Source organism: Rutidosis leptorrhynchoides, chromosome 2 (genome assembly GCF_046630445.1).
Source record: "Rutidosis leptorrhynchoides isolate AG116_Rl617_1_P2 chromosome 2, CSIRO_AGI_Rlap_v1, whole genome shotgun sequence".
Taxonomy (NCBI): domain Eukaryota; kingdom Viridiplantae; phylum Streptophyta; class Magnoliopsida; order Asterales; family Asteraceae; genus Rutidosis; species Rutidosis leptorrhynchoides.
In genome coordinates, this window is record NC_092334.1 from 691,871,462 (window position 1) to 691,898,075 (window position 26,614).

Genomic DNA, 26,614 nt, shown 5'->3' on the forward strand with positions numbered 1-26,614 from the left:
GATTCAGAAACAACGTCATATCGGCCAGAACAAGATGAAGAAAAGTGAATTGTTTGATTCTATATCTAATTTTCACTTTCATTGAATTAGATATAGAAGCAAATGCAATATCTCTAAAAACGATTCGCTTTAAAAGCCGTTGTAATCCATGCTCCTCTAGTTCCTTTCTAGAGTGAGTATGTTTGTATATAAATGGCTGTTTCAAACAATGAAAATAAAAATAAGAAGTTAAAATCAAAATTAAAATACCACTTTACTACTTTTTATATCTTCCTAAAATCCCCTTCCTCTGCCCCTAGTTTTTCAGTATTTCATCTGTTTTTAATAATCAACTTAGAGTCTAAATTAAATTTCAAGCGTCAATTTATTGGCGACTTAACCGACTCTTAGAGCCTAAATTAAATTTCAGGTAGGACTTAAAACCCATAGAAATTTAATTTTATCATTTTCATGGCGTCTCAATTTTATTTTTAATTTTATTTATTTTTTTAAAAAAATATTTTCCTACTTATTGGCCGGAGGTCCACTCAGAAGCAATATCTCTATCCATTGAATAGAGAGAGATGACTTTCTACTTTTGAGATTGTTTTCACTTTGGGTGGAAAAATGACTTGTTTTTATTCTCGAATAGGGAAAAGATTGTCTACATGTCACATCTTTTTACATCACTTAGACCATTTGTAGTGGTAACTCGTGTTGTGAGTTCGTGTTGTGCACTTTTTGCACTTTTTTGATGACTAGGACGTGTTGTGTTGTTGAGTGGAGTAGTTGTGGTGTTGTGAGTTAGTGTTGTGATTTGATGTTGTGTTAGTGAAATGCTGATGTGGCATTTAATTTTGTATTTTTTTGTTTTATTTGTTTTGTTTTGTTTTATTTTATTTTTAATATTAAAATTGAAAATAAATGTGTCATAAAAATAAAAAGACATAAAATTAATAACATTAATTAAATAAAAAAAGTACATAATTAAAAATTAAAAAAAATAAAATAAATTAAATTCTTAAAATAAAACACTCATTTTCCTATGGTTATTAACAGTCATTGCTCCCTTTAATTTATGAATTAACCACTCATTTAATTAGCAACTTCAGTACATGAACGAATTTAAGTTTAATATTAGCAACCAGTTGCATTTTCCCACGTGTCCTCAACGTACGTTTCCCAGCCCGTTGTAGTCTCCCAAACGCCTCAAAAACGGGACTAGGCAACGCTGCAATACTTGATGTGTTCGGCGTTTTTGGTCCACCCCGATACAAATGGTCTTAGGGTTTTATCGTTGGTTGTTGTTGTATCCCTCTTTAATAAAACCAAAACCAAAACCAAAAAGACATAGCACACTCATTTATATAAACAGAAAGATTAAAAAGAGAATAAAACAGAGCAAAATATATCTGAAACTACAACAAGAATCTCACATCTTCCCTCTTTCTCTGTTCACCAGGTATCTCTATAGTATTAACCTCGTCAGATCAACCAAACCCTAATTTATCTGTACGTAATAGTATTCATTTCAATTTTAAAATGAGTGAAGAAGTATTTCCATGGTTACAATCATTACCAGTAGCACCAGAATACAACCCAACCCTAACTAAATTCCAAGATCCAATTTCATATATTTATAAAATTGAAAAAGAAGCTTCAAAATATGGAATCTGCAAAATTATTCCCCCTGTTTCATCATCACCGAAAAAAACAGTAATTGCTAACTTAAACCGTTCATTATCAGCTCGAAACCCCAATTCCTCACCTACATTTACCACTAGACAACAACAAATCGGTTTTTGTCCACGTAAGCTTCACCGTACGGTTCAGATGCCGGTCTGGCAAAGCGGTGAGGTTTCAGTTGAGTCTGCAAATGATATGCCAGGTTTGGCATTTGATCCAACAGGTGGTGTGCAGGGGAAGAAATCTAGTAAAAAAGATATTGGGGAAGGGGTGACTGTAGGCGAAACTGAGTGGAATATGAGAGGTGTTTCGAGGTCGAAAGGATTGTTATTGAAGTTTATGAAAGAGGAAATACCTGGAGTTACATCACCTATGGTTTATATTAGTATGTTGTTTAGTTAGTTTGCTTGGCATGTTGAAGATCATGATTTTCATAGCTTGAATTATATGCATATGGGTTCTGCTAAGACTTTGTAGGTGGTGTTCCTAAAGACGTTGCTGTTGCATTTGAGGATGTGATTCGAGCCCATGGTTATGGTGGCGAGATCAATCCTATTGGTAAGTTGTAATGTTTCTTGTTACATCGACTTCATGCTCTGTTTTAGTTTGAAATAATGTTAATGAATTCACTAGTGATGGTCTCGTAGATTCATACTACATATGACAGTCAAATTATGTATCTATCTGGTAACGAATAATAATAACTACTTATATGTTTTTTAAATAATTTATGCTGTTTTTTCAGTTACTTTTGGTACTCTTGGTGAGAATTTAAAAGGGTTGTTTAGATTTGTATTTTGTGTATACCCAAATCTACAAGAACCCTTAAGTTTCAGGTGACTTGTTGCATGTATTTTGTGTATACCCAAATCTACAAGAACCCTTTATAAGTTCTCCTCCTTATCTTTTAAAATTTCTTTTGTTATGTTGTCGTTCGCCATGGTAAACTATCTATTATTGCTGATTGTTGTTCATGCAAATTGTAAGTGTACATTGTATTTTTGTTGTATTAATAGGATTCAACTGTGGGGAGGCAGCTAATATTACAACACCTAGCTGGTTATCAGTGTAAGGATATTAGGACCCAAAACAATGTAAGGATATTAGGACCCAAAACAACGCAAGTGATTCAACAAGATCACTCACCGATAGTAATTCTACAAGATTACTAACCCACTTAATGAACGAAAGATTATAAATGCAAGAAATGTAAATCGACACAAGAGATAACGTGGTTATATGCAATCGTTGTGATTGCTTTAGTCCACGGACCAACTAGAGAATGTATTACTGAATATTTGTGGTGTGTTTACAATGAGTTACAAGAGGGTCTATTTATAGAATGACTTAAGGAGTAAGCTAAAAACAATTCCTTGAAGCTTCATGTGAGTTTCCTGACAGCTTCATGGAGGCTACATGTGAGTTTCCTGACAGCTTCGTAGAAGCTACATGTGAGTTTCCTCACAACTTCGTGGAAGCTAATGTGAGTTTCCTAACAACTTCGTGGAAGCTTAGTGTGAGTTTCCTGGAATCTTCCCTCTAATTGTTTAAAGTTCTCCATATCTCCAACAATCTCCCACTTGGAGACTTTGAACAAACCCAACCTTCGTCAACCCAAAATATCAACGATCTAACCAAGAACGTTAAACCACCATTATACCGCCAAACTCCATTTGGGACACGCACACTCAACACATACTTCGGAAGAGCAAACTTTCGATACAAGGTCTTCAACACTACTTGTTAGAATTGAAACATTAACTCTCTAATTCTCTAGTTGGGGTCTTCTCTCATCAATTCATTAGAAGACCAATTGAGGTAATGCAAAACCTCAATTTCTCTGTCGTAACAACCTTAGTAAACATATCAGCAGGATTCTTCGTACCAAGGATTTTCTCCAATAATAAAGTACCATCATTTATATGTTGTCGAATAAAATGATACCTTATCTTGATATGTTTCGTACGACTATAAAACACCGAATTCTTCCCAAGATAAACCGCACTTTGATTATCACAATTCAAGACGCAATAGTCTTGTCTTTTACCCAACTCACCTAAGAAGTTTTTCAACCAAACAAGCTCTTTAGAAGCTTCTGCAATAGCCATATATTCGGCTTCGGTGGTTGATAAAGCAACACTCTTTTGTAGTCGAGACATCCTACTAACCGCCGTCTTCCCTATTGTGAAAACATAACGCTCAGTGTTTTTCCCCGAATCATTACATTCACCCAAATCAGCATCCGCATAACCCCTAAGTATGAGATTATTTTTGGAGAAACACAATCCCATATTAGAAGTACCTTTCAAATAACGAAGCAACCATTTGACCGCTTCCCAATGCTCTTTCCCCGGATTAGACATATAACGACTTACAACTCCCACTGCTTGAGCAATATCGGGTCTTGTACAAATCATGGCATACATAATACTGCCCACGGCCGATGCATATGGAACCTTTTCCATATCCGTTTTGTCTTTTACCGTCTTTGGTGATTGATTTTTCGATAACTTAATCGTGCTACCCAAAGGCATAGAACGAGCCTTTGAATTCTCCATATTGAACCTCTCTACTACTTTCTCAATACATTTGGATTGCGACAAGTATAGAGTACCTTTCGCACGATCACGCACAATACTCATGCCAAGTATTTGCCTAGCAGCACCAAGATCTTTCATCTCGAATTCACGGGAAAGTAATCCCTTCAACTTGTTAATTTCGAACATGTTGGAACCTGCAAGTAACATGTCATCAACATACAACAATAAGATTATATAAGAAGACTTGAGTTTCTTCAAGTAGCAACAGTGATCCGCTTCACATCTTAAGAAACCAATCTTCTTCATAAAATCATCAAACTTCAAGTACCATTGCCGAGGTGCTTGCTTCAATCCATACAAACTTTTCTTTAGCTTACAAACCCACTTCTCTTTACCCTTTACCTCAAAGCCCTCGGGTTACCTCATGTAGATCTCTTCAACAAGATCACCATGCTAGAATACGGTCTTCACATCTAGTTGCTCTAGATGTAAGTCTTCGGATGCAACCATAGAAGGTACCAAACGGATAGTAGTCATTTTAACTACTGGTGAAAATATCTCTTTGTAGTCAACCCCTTCCTTTTGTTGAAAGCCTTTGACTACCAAACGAACACCTTTTCTTGCCATCCAACTCATTCTTGATTCGATACACCCATTTACTTTGCAACGCCCTTTTAACATGAGGTAACTTCACTAGTGACCAAGTTTTATTCTTCTCAAGTGACCCCATCTCTTCTTTCATGGCAAGCTCCCATTGTATGGATTCTTTTGTCTTCCTTGCCTTAAAGTAACTTTCGGGTTCACCATTCTCGGTATAGAGCAAGTAGTTTGCTGATGGAGAATACCTAGGATTAGGTTTGGGCACTCTAGTCGAGCGTCTTAGTGTAGGAGCAACCGAAATGGTTGGACCGGTTTCATTCGTGTCCTCCTCATCACTAGAACTCGCACTATGTTCGAAATCATCACCGCTTTCCGAATCATTTCCATCATTAGCATTTTCAAATGCCTCACCGTTAATTGGCAATTCATTGTTACCCGTACTCCCACTAGAACCTGCAAGATCATCAATAGAAACATCGTCAAAAGTAACATGACCCGGTTTAGGACTCCCCGTTTCTGGTTTGCCATAAACCGAATCTTCATCAAAGGTAACATCACGAGAACAAATCACTTTTCTAGCCTCGTTATCCCAACAACAATAACCCATTTCATCCGACCCGTAACCTATGAAAGTACACTTCTTTGACTTAGCTTCAAGCTTGTCTCTATCCGCATCTTTGGTCTTCACATAAGCATTACACCCAAAGATCCTAAGGTGATTATAATTCACCTTCTTACCTTGCCATTCTTCCTCGGGAATTCGGAAACCCAACGGTGTTGAGGGTCCCATGTTAATCAAATAAGCCGCCGTATTAACCGCATCTGCCCAAAACATCTTAGGCAAACCGGCATGTAGTCTCATACTCTTAGCCCTTTCATTTAACGTACGATTCATACGTTCGGCGACCCCATTGTGTTGCGGTGTCTCCGGTACCGTTTTTAACATTCTAATACCGAGCTTTGCACAATGGTCTTTAAACTCAAGACTACCATATTCCCCTCCATTATCCGACTTCAAGCACTTGACTTTCAAATTAGACTCATTTTCTACCATAGCTTTCCACTTCACAAATGTATTAAATACATCAGATTTAGCTTTAAGAAAATAAACCCATACCTTTCGAATGGAGTCGTCAATGAAGGTGACATAATAGCGAGAACTTCCATATGATTCTACATTGGTTGGACCAAACACATCCGTATGAACAAGCTCCAATTTCTCCAACTTAGGAGCATTTCCCGATTTCCCAAAAGTCACCTTCTTTTGCTTCCCATATACACATGGTTCGCAAAATCCAAGTTCTACCTTTTTCAAATCTGGAATTCTCCCACTCGAAACAAGCATCTTCATACCCTTCTCACTCATATGCCCGAGTCTTCGGTGCCATAGAGTTGATTCGAACTCAACATTAACCGTAGCAACCACCGTGTCTTCATCAAACACTTCAACCATATAAAGAGTTCCCCTTTTATGTCCACGAGCCACGACACAACTACCCTTAACCACCTTCCATTGGCGGTTTTCAAAAGTAACCGCGTTAACTTCATCATCTAATTGACCAACCGAAATAAGTTTCCTTTTTAATTTAGGAATGTACCTTACGTTTTTCAAGGTCCAATTAGAGCCAAGAGTAGTCTTCAATACAACATCTCCAATGCCCTCTATATTGAGTTGTTTGTCATCCGCCAATCTCACCTTGCCTTGATATGGACGAAAATTCTTCATCATGCTTTTGACATGAGAAGCATGAAACGAAGCTCCCGAATCCAAAATCCAAGACTCCATAGAATTTTCAACACTACATAAAAGTGCATCATCACTTTCTTCCTCGGTCAAGTTCACACCTTTCGCCGGACCATTTTTACAATTCCTTTGAAAGTGTCCTTTTTGATTGCAACCCCAACAAACAGCTTCACTTCTATCTTTCGATGGATACCTCTTCTTAGACTTCTTTCTACCCTTCTTCTCACCACGATCAAATTTCCTACCACGGTTGTCGGTACTTAACAAAGAACCGGATGTCGATTCTCCCGAGTTTCTCCTACGAGTATCTTCACCAGGAATCAAATCCCTTATTGCTTCAAACGCTAGCTTAGTAGTTACCGTAGAGCTACTAACCGCGGTAACCGTACCCGACCAACTTTTCGGTAATGATGAAAGCAAGATTAGTGCTTTTAGTTCATCATCAAACTTAATTTCTACCGATTCAAGCCTTGAAACGATATTATTAAATTCATTGATATGATCCGTTGCACTCGTACCTTCCTTCATCTTTGTATTGAACAATTGACGCATGAGAAATACCTTATTAGAAGCGGTAGGATTCTCATACATGTTAGAGAGTGCTTTCAAGCAAGCAAACGTCGTCTTCTCATTCACAACGTTGTATGCAACGTTCTTAGCAAGTGAAAGACGAATCGCACCCAAAGCTTGACGATCCAAAAGCGTCCAATCGGCATCGCTCATGCTTTCGGGCTTGGTCTCTAACAGAGGTTGATGTAGCTTCTTTTGATACAAATAATCTTCAATTTGCATCTTCCAAAAGTCAAAGTCTCTCCCATCGAATCGGTCGATTCTAAACTTTCCGTCTCATCGTTCCCAAAATTGAAACCTTGTGCTCTAGATACCAGTTGTAAGGATATTAGGACCCAAAACAACGCAAGTGATTCAACAAGATCCCTCACCAATGGTAATTCTACAAGATTACTAACCCACTTAATGAACGAAAGATTATAAATGCAAGAAATGTAAATCGACACAAGAGATAACATGGTTATATGCAATCGTTGTGATTGCTTTAGTCCACGGACCAACTAGAGAATGTATTACTGAATATTTGTGGTGTGTTTACAATGAGTTACAAGAGGGTCTATTTATAGAATGGCTTAAGGAGTAAGCTAAAAATAATTCCTTGAAGCTTCATGTGAGTTTCCTGACAGCTTCATGGAGGCTACATGTGAGTTTCCTGACAGCTTCGTAGAAGCTACATGTGAGTTTCCTCACAACTTCGTGGAAGCTACATGTGAGTTTCCTAACAACTTCATGGAAGCTTAGTGTGAGTTTCCTGGAATCTTCCCTCTAATTGTTTAAAGTTCTCCATATCTCCAACAAACATCGCAAGTGATTCAACAAGATCACTCACCGATAGTAATTCTCCAAGATGACTAACCCACTTAATGGACGAAAGATTATAAATGCAAGAAATGTAAATCGACACAAGAGATAACGTGGTTATATGCAATCGTTGTGATTGCTTTAGTCCACGGACCAACTAGAGAATGTATTTACTGAATATTTGTGGTGTGTTTACAATGAGTTACAAGAGGGTCTATTTATAGAATGGTTTAAGGAGTAAGCTAAAAACAATTCCTTGAAGCTTCATGTGAGTTACTTGACAGCTTCATGGAAGCTACATGTGTGTTTCCTGACAGCTTCGTGGAAGCTACATGTGAATTTCCTCACAACTTCGTGGAAGCTACATGTGAGTTTCCTAACAACTTCGTGAAAGCTTCGTGTGAGTTTCCTGGAATCTTCCCTCTAATTGTTTAAAGTTCTCCATATCTCCAACAATCTCCCACTTGGAGACTTTGAACAAACCCAACGTTCGTCAACCCAAAATATCAACGATCTAACCAAGAACTTTAAACCACCATTATACCGCCAAACTCCATTTGGGACACGCACACTCAACACATACTTCGGATGAGCAGACTTTCGATACAAGGTCTTCAACACTACTTGTTAGAATTGAAACATTAACTCTCTAATTCTCTAGTTGGGGTCTTCTCTCATCAATTCATTAGAAGACCAATTGAGGTAATGCAAAACCTCAATTTCTCGGTCGTAATAACCTTAGTAAAAATATCAGCAGGATTCTTCGTACCAAGGATTTTCTCCAATAATAAAGTACCATCATTTATATGTTGTCGAATAAAATGATACCTTATCTTGATTTGTTTCGTACGACTATGAAACACCGGATTCTTCCCAAGATGTATTGCACTTTGATTATCACAATACAAGACGCAATAGTCTTGTCTTTTACCCAACTCACCTAAGAAGTTCTTCAACCAAACAAGCTCTTTAGAAGCTTCTGCAATAGCCATATATTCGGCCTCGGTAGTTGACAAAGCAACACTCTTTTGTAGTCGAGAGATCCAACTAACCGTCGTCTTCCCTATTTTGAAAACATAACCCATAGTGCTTTTTCCCGAATCATCACATCCACCCAAATCAGCATCCGCATAACCCCTAAGTATGAGATTGTTTTTGGAGAAACACAATCCCATATTAGAAGTACCTTTCAAATAACGGAGCAACCATTTGACCGCTTCCCAATGCTCTTTTCCCGGATTAGACATATAACGACTTACAACTCCCACTGCTTGAGCAATATCGGGTCTTGTACAAATCATGGCATACATAATACTGCCCACGGCCGATGCATATGGAACCTTTTCCATATCCGTTTTGTCTTTTACCGTCTTTGGTGATTGATTTTTCGATAACTTAATCGTGCTACCCAAAGGCATAGAACGAGCCTTTGAATTCTCCATATTGAATCTCTCTACTACTTTCTCAATATATTTGGATTGAGACAAGTATAGAGTACCTTTCGCACAATCACGCACAATACTCATGCCAAGTATTTGCCTAGCAGCACCAAGATCTTTCATCTCGAATTCACGGGAAAGTAATCCCTTCAACTTGTTAATTTCGGACATATTGGAACCTGCAAGTAACATGTCTTCAACATACAACAATAAGATTATATAAGAAGACTTGAGTTTCTTCAAGTAGCAACAGTGATCCGCTTCACATCTTAAGAAATCAATCTTCTTCATAAAATCATAAAACTTCAAGTACCATTGCCGAGGTGCTTGCTTCAATTCATACAAACTTTTCTTTAGCTTACAAACCCACTTCTCTTTACCCTTTACCTCAAAGCCCTCGGGTTACCTCATGTAGATCTCTTCAACAAGATCGACATGAAAGAATACGGTCTTCACATCTAGTTGCTCTAGATGTAAGTCTTCGGATGCAACCATAGAAGGTACCAAACGGATAGTAGTCATTTTAACTACTAGTGAAAATATCTCTTTGTAGTCAACCCCTTCCTTTTGTTGAAAGCCTTTGACTACCAAACGAGCCTTGTACCTTTTCTTGCCATCCAACTCATTCTTGATTCGATACACCCATTTACTTTGCAACGCCCTTTTATCATGAGGTAACTTCACTAGTGACCAAGTTTTATTCTTCTCAAGTGACCCCATCTCTCCTTTCATGGCAAGCTCCCATTGTATGGATTCTTTTGTCTTCCTTGCCTCAAATTAACTTTCGGGTTCACCATTCTCGGTATAGAGCAAGTAGTTTGCTGATGGAGAATACCTAGGATTAGGTTTGGGCACTCTAGTCGAGCGTCTTAGTGTAGGAGCAACCGAAATGGTTGGACCGGTTTCATTTGCGTCCTCCTCATCAGTAGAACTCGCACTATGTTCGAAATCATCACCGCTTTCCGAATCATTTCCATCATTAGCATTTTATGACGCCTCACCGTTAATTGGCAATTCATTGTTACCTGTACTCCCACTAGAACCTGCAAGATCATCAATAGAAACATCGTCAAAAGTAACATGACCTGGTTTAGGACTCCCCGTTTCCGGTTTGCCATAAACCGAATCTTCATCAAAGGTAACATCACGAGAACGAATCACTTTTCTAGCCTCGTTATCCCAACAACGATAACCCATTTCATCCGACCCGTAACCTATGAAAGTACACTTCTTTGACTTAGCTTTAAGCTTGTCTCTATCCGCATCTTTGGTATTCACATAAGCATTACACCCAAAGATCCTAAGGTGATTATAACTCACCTTCTTACCTTGCCATTCTTCCTCGGGAATTCGGAAACCCCACGGTGTTGAGGGTCCCCTGTTAATCAAATAAGCCGCCGTATTAACCGCATCTGCCCAAAACATCTTAGGCAAACCGGCATGTAGTCTCATACTCTTAGCCCTTTCATTTAACGTACGATTCATACGTTCGGCGACCCCATTGTGTTGCGGTGTCTCCGGTACCGTTTTCAACATTCTAATACCGAGCTTTGCACAATTGTCTTTAAACTCAAGACTACCATATTCCCCTCCATTATCCGACTTCAAGCACTTGACTTTCAAATTAGTCTCATTTTCTACCATAGCTTTCCACTTCACAAATGTATTAAATACATCAGATTTAGCTTTAAGAAAATAAACCCATACCTTTCGAGTGGAGTCGTCAATGAAGGTGACATAATAGCGAGAACCTCCATGTGATTCTACATTGGTTGGACCAAACACATCCGTATGAACAAGCTCCAATTTCTCCAATTTAGGAGCATTTCCCGATTTCCCAAAAGTCACCTTCTTTTGCTTCCCATATACACATGGTTCGCAAAATCCAAGTTCTACCTTTTTCAAATCTGGAATTCTCCCACTCGAAACAAGCATCTTCATACCCTTCTCACGCATATGCCCGAGTCTTCGGTGCCATAGAGTTGATTCGGACTCAACATTAACCGTAGCAACCACCGTGTCTTCATCAAACACTTCAACCATATAAAGAGTTCCCCTTTTATGTCCACGAGCCACGACACAACTACCCTTAACCACCTTCCATTGGCGGTTTTCAAAAGTAACCGCGTTACCTTCATCATCTAATTGACCAACCGAAATAAGTTTCCTTTTTAATTTAGGAATGTACCTTACGTTTTTCAAGGTCCAATTAGAGCCAAGAGTAGTTTTCAATACAACATCTCCAATTCCCTCTATATTGAGTTGTTTGTCGTCCGCCAATCTCACCTTGCCTTGATATGGACGAAAATTCTTCATCATGCTTTTGACATGAGTAGCATGAAACGAAGCTCCCGAATCCAAAATCCAAGACTCCATAGAATTTTCAACACTACATAAAAGTGCATCATCACTTTCTTCCTCGGTCTAGTTCACACCTTTCGCCGGACCATTTTTACAATTCTTTTGAAAGTGTCATTTTTGATTGCAACCCCAACAAACAGCTTCACTTCTATCTTTCGATGGATACCTCTTCTTAGACTTCTTTCTACCCTTCTTCTCACTGCGATCAAATTTCCTACCACGGTTGTCGGTACTTAACAAAGAACTGGATGTCGATTCCCCCGAGTTTCTCCTACGAGTATCTTCACCAAGAATCAAATCCCTTATTGCTTCAAACGCTAGCTTAGTAGTTCCCGTAGAGCTACTAACCGCGGTAACCGTACCCGACCAACTTTTCGGTAATGATGAAAGCAAGATTAGTGCTTTTAGTTCATCATCAAACTTAATTTCTACCGATTCAAGCCTTGAAACGATATTATTAAATTCATTGATATGATCCGTTGCACTCGTACCTTCCTTCATCTTTATATTGAACAATTGACGCATGAGAAATACCTTATTAGAAGCGGTAGGTTTCTCATACATGTTAGAGAGTGCTTTCAAGCAAGCAAACGTCGTCTTCTCATTCACAACGTTGTATGCAACGTTCTTAGCAAGTGAAAGACGAATCGCACCCAAAGCTTGACGATCCAAAACTGTTCAATCGGCATCGCTCATGCTTTCGGGCTTGGTCTCTAACAGAGGTTGATGTAGCTTCTTTTGATACAAATAATCTTCAATTTGCATCTTCCAAAAGTCAAAGTCTCTCCCATCGAATCGGTCGATTCTAAACTTTCCGTCTTCCGCCATCGTTCCCAAAGTCGAAACCTTGTGGTCTAGATACCAGTTGTAAGGATATTAGGACCCAAAACAAATCAAGTGATTCAACAAGATCACTCACCGATAGTAATTCTACAAGATTACTAACCCACTTAATGAACGAAAGATTATATATGCAAGAAATGTAAATCGACACAAGAGATAACATGGTTATATGCAATCGTTGTGATTGCTTTAGTCCGTGGACCAACTAGAGAATGTATTACTGAATATTTGTGGTGTGTTTACAATGAGTTACAAGAGGGTCTATTTATAGAATGGCTTAAGGAGTAAGCTAAAAACAATTCCTTGAAGCTTCATGTGAGTTTCCTGACAGCTTCATGGAGGCTACATGTGAGTTTCCTGACAGCTTCGTAGAAGCTACATGTGAGTTTCCTCACAATTTCGTGGAAGCTACATGTGAGTTTCCTAACAACTTCGTGGAAGCTTAGTGTGAGTTTCCTGGAATCTTCCCTCTAATTGTTTAAAGTTCTCCATATCTCCAACAAACAACGCAAGTGATTCAACAAGATCACTCACCGATAGTAATTCTCCAAGATTACTAACCCACTTAATGAACAAAGATTATAAATGCAAGAAATGTAAATCAACACAGGTGGTAACGTGGTTATATGCAATTGTTGTGATTGCTTTAGTCCACGGACCAACTAGAGAATGTATTTACTGAATATTTGTGGTGTGTTTACAATGAGTTACAAGAGGGTCTATTTATAGAATGGTTTAAGGAGTAAGCTAAAAACAATTCCTTGAAGCTTCATGTGAGTTTCCTGATAGCTTCATGGAAGCTACATGTGTGTTTCCTGACAGCTTCGTGGAAGCTACATGTGAATTTCCTCACAACTTCGTGGAAGCTACATGTGAGTTTCCTAACAACTTCGTGGAAGCTTCGTGTGAGTTTCCTGGAATCTTCCCTCTAATTGTTTAAAGTTCTCCATATCTCCAACAATCTCCCACTTGGAGACTTTGAACAAACCCAACCTTCGTCAACCCAAAATATCAACGATCTAACCAAGAACGTTAAACCACCATTATACCGCCAAACTCCATTTGGGACACGCACACTCAACACATACTTCGGATGAGCAGACTTTCGATACAAGGTCTTCAACACTACTTGTTAGAATTGAAACATTAACTCTCTAATTCTCTAGTAATGAGGTAATGTAAAACCTCAATTTCTCTGTCGTAATAACCTTAGTAAACGTATCAGCAGGATTCTTCGTACCAAGGATTTTCTCCAATAATAAAGTACCATCATTTATATGTTGTCGAATAAAATGATACCTTATCTTGATGTGTTTCGTACGACTTTGAAACACCGGATTCTTCCCAAGATGTATTGCACTTTGATTATCACAATACAAGACGCAATAGTCTTGTCTTTTACCCAACTCACCTAAGAAGTTCTTTAACCAAACAAGCTCTTTAGAAGCTTTTGCAATAGCCATATATTCAGCCTCGGTAGTTGACAAAGCAACACTCTTTTGTAGTCGAGAGATCCAACTAACCGTCGTATTCTCTATTGTGAAAACATAACCCATAGTGCTATTTCCCGAATCATCACATCCACCCAAATCAACATCCGCATAACCCCTAAGTATGAGATTGTTTTTGGAGAAACACAATCCCATATTAGAAGTACCTTTCAAATAACGAAGCAACCATTTGACCGCTTCCCAATGCTTTTTCCCCGGATTAGACATATAACGACTTACAACTCCCACTGCTTGAGCAATATCGGGTCTTGTACAAACCATGGCATACATAATACTACCCACGGCCGATGCATATGGAACCTTTTCCATATCCGTTTTGTCTTTTACCGTCTTTGGTGATTGACTTTTTGATAACTTAACCGTGCTACCCAAAGGTATAGAACGAGCCTTTAAATTCTCCATATTAAACCTCTCTACTACTTTCTCAATATATTTGGATTGAGACAAGTATAGAGTACCTTTCACACGATCACGCACAATACTCATGCCAAGTATTTGCCTAGCACCACCAAGATCTTTCATCTAGAATTCACGGGAAAGTAAACCCTTCAATTTGTTAATTTCGGACATGTTGGAACCTGCAAGTAACATGTCATCAACATACAACAAAAAGATTATATAAGAAGACTTGAGTTTCTTCAAGTAGCAACAGTGATCCGCTTCACATCATAAGAAACCAATCTTCTTCATAAAATCATCAAACTTCAAGTACCATTGCCGAGGTGCTTGCTTCAATCCATACAAACTTTTCTTTAGCTTACAAACCCACTTCTCTTTACCCTTTACCTCAAAGCCCTCGGGTTGCCTCATGTAGATCTCTTCAACAAGATCACCATGCAAGAATGCGGTCTTCACATCTAGTTGCTCTAGATGTAAGTCTTCGGATGCAACCATAGAAAGTACCAAACGAATAGTAGTCATCTTCACCACAGGTGAAAATATCTCTTGGTAGTCAACTCCTTTCTTTTGTTGAAAGCCTTTAACCACCAAACGAGCCTTGTACCTTTTCTTGCCATCTAACTCATTCTTGATTCGATACACCCATTTACTTTGCAACGCCCTTTTATCATGAGGTAACTTCACTAGTGACCAAGTTTTATTCTTCTCAAGTGACCCCATCTCTTCTTTCATGGCAAGCTCCCATTGTATGGATTCTTTTGTCTTCCTTGCCTCAAAGTAACTTTCGGGTTCACCATTCTCGGTATAGAGCAAGTAGTTTGCTGATGGAGAATACCTAGGATTAGGTTTGGGCACTCAAGTCGAGCGTCTTAGTGTAGGAGTAACCGAAATGGTTGGACCGGTTTCATTTGTATCCTTCTCATCACTAGAACTCGCACTATGTTCGAAATCATCACCGCTTTCTGAACCATCCCCATCATTAGCATTTTTCGACGCCTCACCGTTCATTGGCAATTCATTGTTTCCCGTACTCCCACTAGAACCTGTAAGATCATCAATAGAAACATCGTCAAAAGTAACATGACCCGGTTTAGGACTCCCCGTTTCCGGTTTGCCATAGACCGAATCTTCATCAAAAGTAACATCGCGAGAACGAATTACTTTTCTAGCCTCATTATCCCAACAACAATAACCCATTTCATCCTACCCGTAGCCTATGAAAATACACTTCTTTGACTTAGCTTCAAGCTTGTCTCTATCCGCATCTTTGGTCTTCACATATGCATTACACCCAAAGATGCTAAGGTGACCATAACTCACCTTCTTACCTTGCCATTCTTCCTCGGGAATTCGGAAACCCAACGGTGTTGAGGATCCCCTATTTATCAAATAAGCCGCCGTGTTAACCGCATCCGCCCAAAACATTTTAGGCAAACCGGCATGTAGTCTCATACTCTTAGCCCTTTCATTTAACGTACGATCCATACGTTCAGCGACCCAATTGTGTTGCGGCGTCTCTGGTACCATTTTTAACATTCTAATACCGAGCTTTGCACAATGGTCTTTAAACTCAAGACTACCATATTCCCCTCCATTATCCGACTTCAAGCACTTGACCTTCAAGTTAGTCTCATTTTCTACCATAGCTTTCCACTTCACAAATGTATTAAATACATCAGATTTAGCTTTAAGAAAATAAACCCATACCTTTCGAGTGGAGTCGTTGTTAAGGCTAGAACCCGCCTTCTATCAGAGTAGAACCCTAATTGATTAACAATCACAAACGAGCCGAATAATAAACACAAAACAAAAACAACACGAGAATTATAGTGGTTCGGTTTCTAGGTGAAACCTACATCCACTTTGGAACCAGAGAGTATTATTATTAATTTGGAGGTGATGATTTACAAGTACAATGACAGACTATATATAGACTAAGAAAGAACAATAAAATTCGGCCCAACCAATTAGGGTTGGCCAGACCCTTACTTGGTCACCAAGTAATCTCCAGGCCGGTTCTTATTGGGCTTAAATACCGAAGCCTACACCTCAACAATCTCCCACTTGGAGGCTTCGAATAACATCGATCTGCACTCTTGTACTTCTGCAATGCAAGACTCAGCTCATCTCTTCTCTCTCTAGTTCCTGCCTTCTCTTCAATGTTCCTGAAGGCCAGTTGAAGCTATGCACAGCTTCAACTTATCCAGCGTTACTGGTTTGGTGAACATATATGCCGGATTCTTTGAACCTGGAATGCTTTCCAGATTAAATGTTCCATTGCTTATCCGTTCTCTGATAAAGTGATACTTCATGCCAATGTGCTTCGTCTTAGCATGATAGACTGGATTCTTTGCTAACTTGATTGCTCTCTCATTATCACAATATAAGACAAATTTTGTCTGTTTGCTGCCAGTTCTTTCATGAATGTCTTCAACCACACTAGTTCTTTACTGGCTTCAGTCAATGCCATGTATTCTGCTTCAGTAGTAGATAGAGCCACACTCTTTTGAAGCCTAGACATCCAACTCACTACTGTTCCTCCTATAGTGAATACATACCCGGTGGTGCTCTTGAAGGTATTATTGCATCTACCCAAATCTGCATCAGAATAACCCCTGAGAGTAGTATCCCTGCCCTTGAAACATAACCCAACTTTAGGAGTACCCTTTAAATACCGCAGTATCCACTTCACTGCTTCCCAATGTTCTTTCCCCGGAGCTGACATAAAGCGACTAACCATCCCAACTGCATGTGCTATATCAGGTCTTGTACAAACCATAGCGTACATTAGACTACCCACTGCGGATGCATAAGGAACCTTAGCAATTTCTGCTTTTTCTACTTCAGTTTTAGGAGACTGATGTTTAGAAAGCTTTAGATGACTTCCCAACGGTGTGTTTCTTGGCTTTGTAGACTCACCATTCATTCTGAACTTTTCAAGAACCTTCCGAATATACTTTTCTTGAGATAAAGAAACTGACCCATCTTTATTCCTGCATATACTCATACCGAGAATCTGCTTAGCTGGCCCGAGATCCTTCATTTCAAATTCTCTAGATAATTGCTTCTTCAAATTGCGTATTTCAACAATATCAGAACCTGCAATTAACATATCATCGACATAAATAAGCAATATAATATAGGAGCTCTTGAACTTCTTCAAATAACAGCAATGATCTGTAGAACTTCTCACGAATCCTATCTTCTCCATGAAATTATCAAATTTCAAGTACCACTGTCTGGGAGCTTGTTTCAAACCATACAAGCTTCTCTTTAGATTACACACAAGACTCTCCTTTCCTTTGACACGAAACCCCTCTGGTTGAGACATGTAAATGTCTTCTTCAATGTCGCCATGCAGGAAGGCTGTTTTAACATCCAACTGTTCTAAGTGTAACTTCTCGGTTGCAACCATACTTAGAACCAATCTGATAGTCGTCATCTTCACTACTGGAGAAAAGATTTCAGCATAGTCGACTCCTTTCTTTTGTTGAAATCCTTTGACAACTAATCTTGCTTTGTATCGTTTAGAACCATCCGCTTCATCTTTGACTCTGAAAACCCATTTATTCTGTAAGACTCTTTTTCCTGGTGGTAACCTCCAAGTTTGATTTTTCAATAAAGATTCCATCTCGCTTTTCATAACCTGCTCCCACTGGAACGAATCTTTCACCTTCATTGCCTCAGAATAACTTTCTGGTTCCCCATTTTCTGTCAAAAGAAGATAGTTAACTATTGGACTAAACCTTTCTGGCTGTCTTGTAACTCGTGTAGATCTCCTGACCCAATTGGACTGGTCAGATTGTGATGGGGGCTGTGGGGTCTGCTCATCATCAGAGTCTGAGCTCCCACTATCTGAAGCCTACTCGTGATCAGACTCCGAGCTTTCACTGTTAGGAACTCCCACTGGAACTTCAGTTTCACACTCTGGAGTCTCCCTTTCATCTTCTCTAGTTGTCTCTGTGTCAACCTCAAATTCAACTGATTCTTTTTCTTTTGGTGTTGAGTTGAAATCCTTGTACAATTCTGCTTCATTGAAGGTGGCATGTTTACTTCTGATAACATGTTTTCCCTTGTTATCCCATAACCTGTAACCCATGTCATCTCCCCCATAACCAATGAACACGTACTTCTTTGCTTTTGCATCAAGTTTGTCACCATCTTTATTAATATCATATGCACTGCACCCAAAGATTTTTAGATGCTCATAACTGATTGCTTTACCTCTCCATTCTTCTTCGGGTATTTTGAAATCAAGCGGAGCTGATGGAGAACGGTTGATCAAATAAGCGGCAGTGCTTACTACATCAGCCCATAGAGTCTTTGGTAGCCCACAATTAAGTCTCATGCTACGTGCTCTCTCATTTAAAGTGCGATTCATTCTTTCTGCAACTCCATTTTGTTGTGGAGTACCTGGAACCGTCTTGATCATCCGAATGCCATGATCAGCACAATAGTTAACGAACTTGGTGCTGATGTATTCTCCTCCATTATCCGACTTCAAGCATTTTACCTTCAAATCACAAGATAATTCAACAGCAGATTTCCATTTCTTAAAAGCTTCAAATACATCAGATTTATTTTTAAGAAAGTAAACCCATACCTTGCGTGTTGAATCATCGATGAAAGTAACATAATAGCGTGCTCCTCCCAATGAAGAAACAGGAATAGGCCCGAACACATCCGTGTGTACCAGCTCCAACTTCTGAGCCTTTAATGTTCTGCCTGCTTTTGCAAAGGTGACCTTCTTCTTCTTTCCTAGAACACATGACTCACGAAAGTCCGATTCAACTCTCTTTAGACCAGGAATTTTACCATTAGACACTAGCATTTTCATTCCTTTGTCACTCATGTGACCTAAACGTTGGTGCCACTGACTGGTTAAGCTTCGATCATTGGAAACTGTATTTACTTCATTAGCTGGAACTTCTACCATATAAAGAGTGCCTCTCTTCTTACCCTTGGCTATTACTAAGTTCCCCTTTATTACTTTCCACTGACCTTCACCAAATAGCACCCTATATCCTTGATCATCAAGCTGTCCAACAGAGATTAGTTTCTTCTTTAGGCCAGGAATAACTTGGACATTTTCCAAGGTCCAATTAGTGCCCAAAGAGGTCTTCAGCTCTAAGTCTCCAATCCCTGTAATGTCAAGACAATGATCATTAGCCAAACGAACTTTACCAAGGTTACCTGTGTGTAGATTCTTCATCAAATGTGGACTTGGGGTAGCATGAAACGATGCTCCTGAATCCATAACCCATGCATCAATTGTATTCTCAATGCAGCAAACAAGGACGTTATCATAATCATCTGTTGCAACTGCAACATTAACTTCCTTTGGCTTTGATGATGTTACTGGCTTAGTGCACTAATTTCAGAAGTGTCCATTCTCATGACAATTCCAACATTTAATATCATTCCTCGTTCTCGACACACTCCTCCATCTTGACTTTGACCTGCCCCTGGTGGTGTTACTTCTGCCTTTTCTCCTACCCCTCTCTTCTGTGCTCAGTAAGTTTCCTGATGGTTCTCCTGAACTCTTTCTTCTTATATCTTCTCCAAGAATAAAATCACGAATGCTCTCAAACTTTAGCTTTGAGGACTCTGTGGATCCACTGATAGCTGTGACTGAACCTGACCAGCTTTCAGGTGAAATGTCCCGTTCTTATTGATTAAAAACGTTCCATATTAATTGATTTCGTTGCGAGGTTTTGACCTCTATATGAGACGTTTTTCAAAGACTGCATTCATTTTTAAACAAACCATAACCTTTATTTCATCAATAAAGGTTTAAAAAGCTTTACGTAGATTATCAAATAATGATAATCTAATATATCCTGTTTACACACGACCATTACATAATGGTTTACAATACAAATATGTTACAACAAAAATAAGTTTCTTGAATGCAGTTTTTACACAATATCATACAAGCATGGACTCCAAATCTTGTCCTTATTTAAGTATGCGACAGCGGAAGCTCTTAATAATCACCTGAGAATAAACATGCTTAAAACGTCAACAAAAATGTTGGTGAGTTATAGGTTTATATATATCAAATCGTAACAATAGACCACAAGATTTCATATTTCAATACACATCCCATACATAGAGATAAAAATCATTCATATGGTGAACACCTGGTAACCGACAATAACAAGATGCATATATAAGAATATCCCCATCATTCCGGGACACCCTTCGGATATGATATAAATTTCGAAGTACTAAAGCATCCGGTACTTTGGATGGGGTTTGTTAGGCCCAATAGATCTATCTTTAGGATTCGCGTCAATTAGGGTGTCTGTTCCCTAATTCTTAGATTACCAGACTTAATAAAAAGGGGCATATTCGATTTCGATAATTCAACCATAGAACGTAGTTTCATGTACTTGTGTCTATTTTGTAAATCATTTATAAAACCTGCATGTATTCTCATCCCAAAAATATTAGATTTTAAAAGTGGGACTATAACTCACTTTCACAGATTTTTACTTCGTCGGGAAGTAAGACTTGGCCACTGGTTGATTCACGAACCTATAACAATATATACATATATATCAAAGAATGTTCAAAATATATTTACAACACTTTTAATATATTTTGATGTTTTAAGTTTATTAAGTCAGTTGTCCTCGTTAGTAACCTACAACTAGTTGTCCACAGTTAGATGTACAGAAATAAATCGATAAATATTATCTTGAATCAATCCACGACCCAGTGTATACGTATCTCAGTATTGATCACAACTCAAACTATATATATTTTGGAATCAACCTCAACCCTGTATAGCTAACTCCAACATTCACATATAGAGTGTCTATGGTTGTTCCGAAATATATATAGATGTGTCGACATGATAGGTCGAAACATTGTATACGTGTCTATGGTATCTCAAGATTACATAATATATAATACAAGTTGATTAAGTTATGGTTGGAATAGATTTGTTACCAATTTTCACGTAGCTAAAATGAGAAAAATTATCCAATCTTGTTTTACCCATAACTTCTTCATTTTAAATCCGTTTTGAGTGAATCAAATTGCTATGGTTTCATATTGAACTCTATTTTATGAATCTAAACAAAAAAAGTATAGGTTTCTAGTCGGAAAAATAAGTTACAAGTCGTTTTTGTAAAGGTAGTCATTTCAGTCGAAAGAACGACGTCTAGATGACCATTTTAGAAAACATACTTCCACTTTGAGTTTAACCATAATTTTTGGATATAGTTTCATGTTCATAATAAAAATCATTTTCTCAGAATAACAACTTTTAAATCAAAGTTTATCATAGTTTTTAATTAACTAACCCAAAACAGCCCGCGGTGTTACTAAGACGGCGTAAATCCGGTTTTACGGTGTTTTTCGTGTTTCCAGGTTTTAAATCATTAAGTTAGCATATCATATAGATATAGAACATGTGTTTAGTTGATTTTAAAAGTCAAGTTAGAAGGATTAACTTTTGTTTGCGAACAAGTTTAGAATTAACTAAACTATGTTCTAGTGATTACAAGTTTAAACCTTCGAATAAGATAGCTTTATATGTATGAATCGAATGATGTTATGAACATCATTACTACCTTAAGTTCCTTGGATGAACCTACTGGAAAAGAGAAAAATGGATCTAGCTTCAATGGATTCTTGGATGGCTCAAAGTTCTTGAAGCAAAATCATGACACGAAAACAAGTTCAAGTAAGATCATCACTTGAAATAAGATTGTTATAGTTATAGAAATTGAACCAAAGTTTGAATATGATTATTACCTTGTATTAGAATGATAACCTACTGTAAGAAACAAAGATTTCTTGAGGTTGGATGATCACCTTACAAGATTGGAAGTGAGCTAGCAAACTTGAAAGTATTCTTGATTTTATGAAACTAGAACTTTTGGAATTTATGAAGAACACTTAGAACTTGAAGATAGAACTTGAGAGAGTTCAATTAGATGAAGAAAATTGAAGAATGAAAGTGTTTGTAGGTGTTTTTGGTCGTTGGTGTATGGATTAGATATAAAGGATATGTAATTTTGTTTTCATGTAAATAAGTCATGAATGATTACTCATATTTTTGTAATCTTATGAGATATTTCATGCTAGTTGCCAAATGATGGTTCCCACATGTGTTAGGTGACTCACATGGGCTGCTAAGAGCTGATCATTGGAGTGTATATACCAATAGTACATACATCTAAAAGCTGTGTATTGTACGAGTACGAATACGGGTGCATACGAGTAGAATTGTTGATGAAACTGAACGAGAATGTAATTTTAAGCATTTTTGTTAAGTAGAAGTATTTTGATAAGTGTATTGAAGTCTTTCAAAAGTGTATAAATACATATTAAAACACTACATGTATATACATTTTAACTGAGTCGTTAAGTCATCGTTAGTCGTTACATGTAAGTGTTGTTTTGAAACCTTTAGGTTAACGATCTTGTTAAATGTTGTTAACCCAATGTTTATAATAACAAAAGAGATTTTAAATTATTATATTATCATGATATTATGATGTACGAATATCTCTTAATATGATATATATACATTAAATGTCGTTACAACGATAAACGTTACATATATGTCTCGTTTCAAAATCATTAAGTTAGTAGTCTTGTTTTTACATATGTAGTTCATTGTTAATATAATTAATGATATGTTTACTTATCATAATATCATGTTAACTATATATATAACCATATATATGTCATCATATAGTTTTCTTACAAGTTTTAACGTTCGTGAATCACCGGTCAACTTGGGTGGTCAATTGTCTATATGAAACCTATTTCAATTAATCAAGTCTTAACAAGTTTGATTGCTTAACATGTTGGAAACATTTAATCATGTAAACATCAATCTCAATTAATATATATAAACATGGAAAAGTTCGGGTCACTACAGTACCTACCCGTTAAATAAATTTCGTCCCGAAATTTTAAGCTGTTGAAGGTGTTGACGAATCTTCTGGAAATAGATGCGGGTATTTCTTCTTCATCTGATCTTCACGCTCCCAGGTGAACTCGGGTCCTCTACGAGCATTCCATCGAACCTTAACAATTGGTATCTTGTTTTGCTTAAGTCTTTTAACCTCACGATCCATTATTTCGACGGGTTCTTCGATGAATTGGAGTTTTTCGTTGATTTGGATTTCATCTAACGGAACAGTGAGATCTTCTTTAGCAAAACATTTCTTCAAATTCGAGACGTGGAAAGTGTTATGTACAGCCGCGAGTTGTTGAGGTAACTTAAGTCGGTAAGCTACTGGTCCGACACGATCAATAATCTTGAATGGTCCAATATACCTTGGATTTAATTTCCCTCGTTTACCAAATCGAACAACGCCTTTCCAAGGTGAAACTTTAAGCATGACCATCTCTCCAATTTCAAATTCTATATCTTTTCTTTTAATGTCAGCGTAGCTCTTTTGTCGACTTTGGGCGGTTTTCAACCGTTGTTGAATTTGGATGATCTTCTCGGTAGTTTCTTGTATAATCTCCGGACCCGTAATCTGTCTATCCCCCACCTCACTCCAACAAATCGGAGACCTGCACTTTCTACCATAAAGTGCTTCAAACGGCGCCATCTCAATGCTTGAATGGTAGCTGTTGTTGTAGGAAAATTCTGCTAACGGTAGATGTCGATCCCAACTGTTTCCGAAATCAATAACACATGCTCGTAGCATGTCTTCAAGCGTTTGTATCGTCCTTTCGCTCTGCCCATCAGTTTGTGGATGATAGGCAGTACTCATGTCTAGACGAGTTCCTAATGCTTGCTGTAATGTCTGCCAGAATCTTGAAATAAATCTGCCATCCCTATCAGAGATAATAGAGATTGGTATTCCATGTCTGGAGACGACTTCCTTCAAATACAGTCGTGCTAACTTCTCCATCTTGTCATCTTCTCTTATTGGTAGGAAGTGTGCTGATTTGGTGAGACGATCAACTATTACCCAAATAGTATCAAAACCACTTGCAGTCCTTGGCAATTTAGTGATGAAATCCATGGTAATGTTTTCCCATTTCCATTCCGGGATTTCGGGTTGTTGAAGTAGACCTGATGGTTTCTGATGCTCAGCTTTGACCTTAGAACACGTCAAACATTCTCCTACGTATTTAGCAACATCGGCTTTCATACCCGGCCACCAAAAATGTTTCTTGAGATCCTTGTACATCTTCCCCGTTCCAGGATGTATTGAGTATCTGGTTTTATGAGCTTCTCTAAGTACCATTTCTCTCATATCTCCAAATTTTGGTACCCAAATCCTTTCAGCCCTATACCGGGTTCCGTCTTCCCGAATATTAAGATGCTTCTCCGATCCTTTGGGTATTTCATCCTTTAAATTTCCCTCTTTTAAAACTCCTTGTTGCGCCTCCTTTATTTGAGTAGTAATGTTATTATGAATCATTATATTCATAGATTTTACTCGAATGGGTTCTCTATCCTTCCTGCTCAAGGCATCGGCTACCACATTTGCCTTCCCCGGGTGGTAACGAATCTCAAAATCGTAATCATTCAATAATTCAATCCACCTACGCTGCCTCATATTCAGTTGTTTCTGATTAAATATGTGTTGAAGACTTTTGTGGTCGGTATATATAATACTTTTGACCCCATATAAGTAGTGCCTCCAAGTCTTTAATGCAAAAACAACCGCGCCTAATTCCAAATCATGCGTCGTATAATTTTGTTCGTGAATCTTCAATTGTCTAGACGCATAAGCAATCACCTTCGTTCGTTGCATTAATACACAACCGAGACCTTGCTTTGATGCGTCACAATAAATCACAAAATCATCATTCCCTTCAGGCAATGACAATATAGGTGCCGTAGTTAGCTTTTTCTTCAATAACTGAAACGCTTTCTCTTGTTCATCATTCCATTCAAATTTCTTCCCTTTATGCGTTAATGCAGTCAAGGGTTTTGCTATTCTGGAAAAGTCTTGGATGAACCTTCTGTAGTAACCAGCTAGTCCTAAAAACTGGCGTATGTGTTTCGGAGTTTTCGGGGTTTCCCACTTTTCAACAGTTTCTATCTTTGCCGGATCCACCTTAATACCTTCTTTGTTCACTATGTGACCGAGGAATTGAACTTCTTCCAACCAAAATGCACACTTTGAAAACTTAGCGTACAATTCTTCCTTCCTCAATACTTCTAACACCTTTCTCAAATGTTCACCGTGTTCTTGGTCATTCTTTGAGTAAATAAGTATGTCATCAATGAAAACAATGACAAACTTGTCAAGGTATGGTCCACACACTCGGTTCATAAGGTCCATGAACACAGCTGGTGCATTAGTTAAACCAAACGGCATGACCATAAACTCGTAATGACCGTAACATGTTCTGAAAGCAGTCTTTGGAATATCATCTTCTTTCACCCGCATTTGATGATACCCGGAACGTAAGTCAATCTTTGAATAAACAGACGAGCCTTGTAGTTGATCAAATAAGTCGTCGATTCTCGGTAGTGGGTAGCGGTTCTTGATGGTAAGTTTGTTCAACTCTCGGTAGTCGATACACAACCTGAATGTACCATCTTTCTTCTTGACAAACAAAACAGGAGCTCCCCACGGTGATGTGCTTGGTCGAATGAAACCACGCTCTAAAAGTTCTTGTAATTGGCTTTGCAGTTCTTTCATCTCGCTGGGTGCGAGTCTGTAAGGAGCACGAGCTATTGGTGCAGCTCCTGGTACAAGATCTATTTGAAATTCAACGGATCGATGTGGGGGTAATCCCGGTAATTCTTTCGGAAATACATCGGGAAATTCTTTTGCAATGGGAACATCATTGATGCTCTTTTCTTCAGTTTGTACTTTCTCGACGTGTGCTAGAACAGCATAGCAACCTTTTCTTATTAGTTTTTGTGCCTTCAAATTACTAATAAGATGTAGCTTCGTGTTGCCCTTTTCTCCGTACACCATTAAGGGTTTTCCTTTTTCTCGTATAATGCGAATTGCATTTTTGTAACAAACGATCTCCGCTTTCACTTCTTTCAACCAGTCCATACCGATTATCACATCAAAACTCCCTAACTCTACTGGTATCAAATCAATCTTAAATGTTTCGCTAACCAGTTTAATTTCTCGATTCCGACATATATTATCTGCTGAAATTAATTTACCATTTGCTAATTCGAGTAAA

At 38.2% G+C, this 26,614-nt stretch overlaps 1 pseudogene; it reads left to right on the forward strand.

Annotated features, from left to right (window-relative positions):
- Nucleotides 1-1,521: 1,521 nt before the first annotated feature.
- Nucleotides 1,522-2,737, forward strand: LOC139890369 (lysine-specific demethylase REF6-like; annotated as a pseudogene).
- The last annotated feature ends 23,877 nt before the right edge of the window (nt 2,738-26,614 follow it).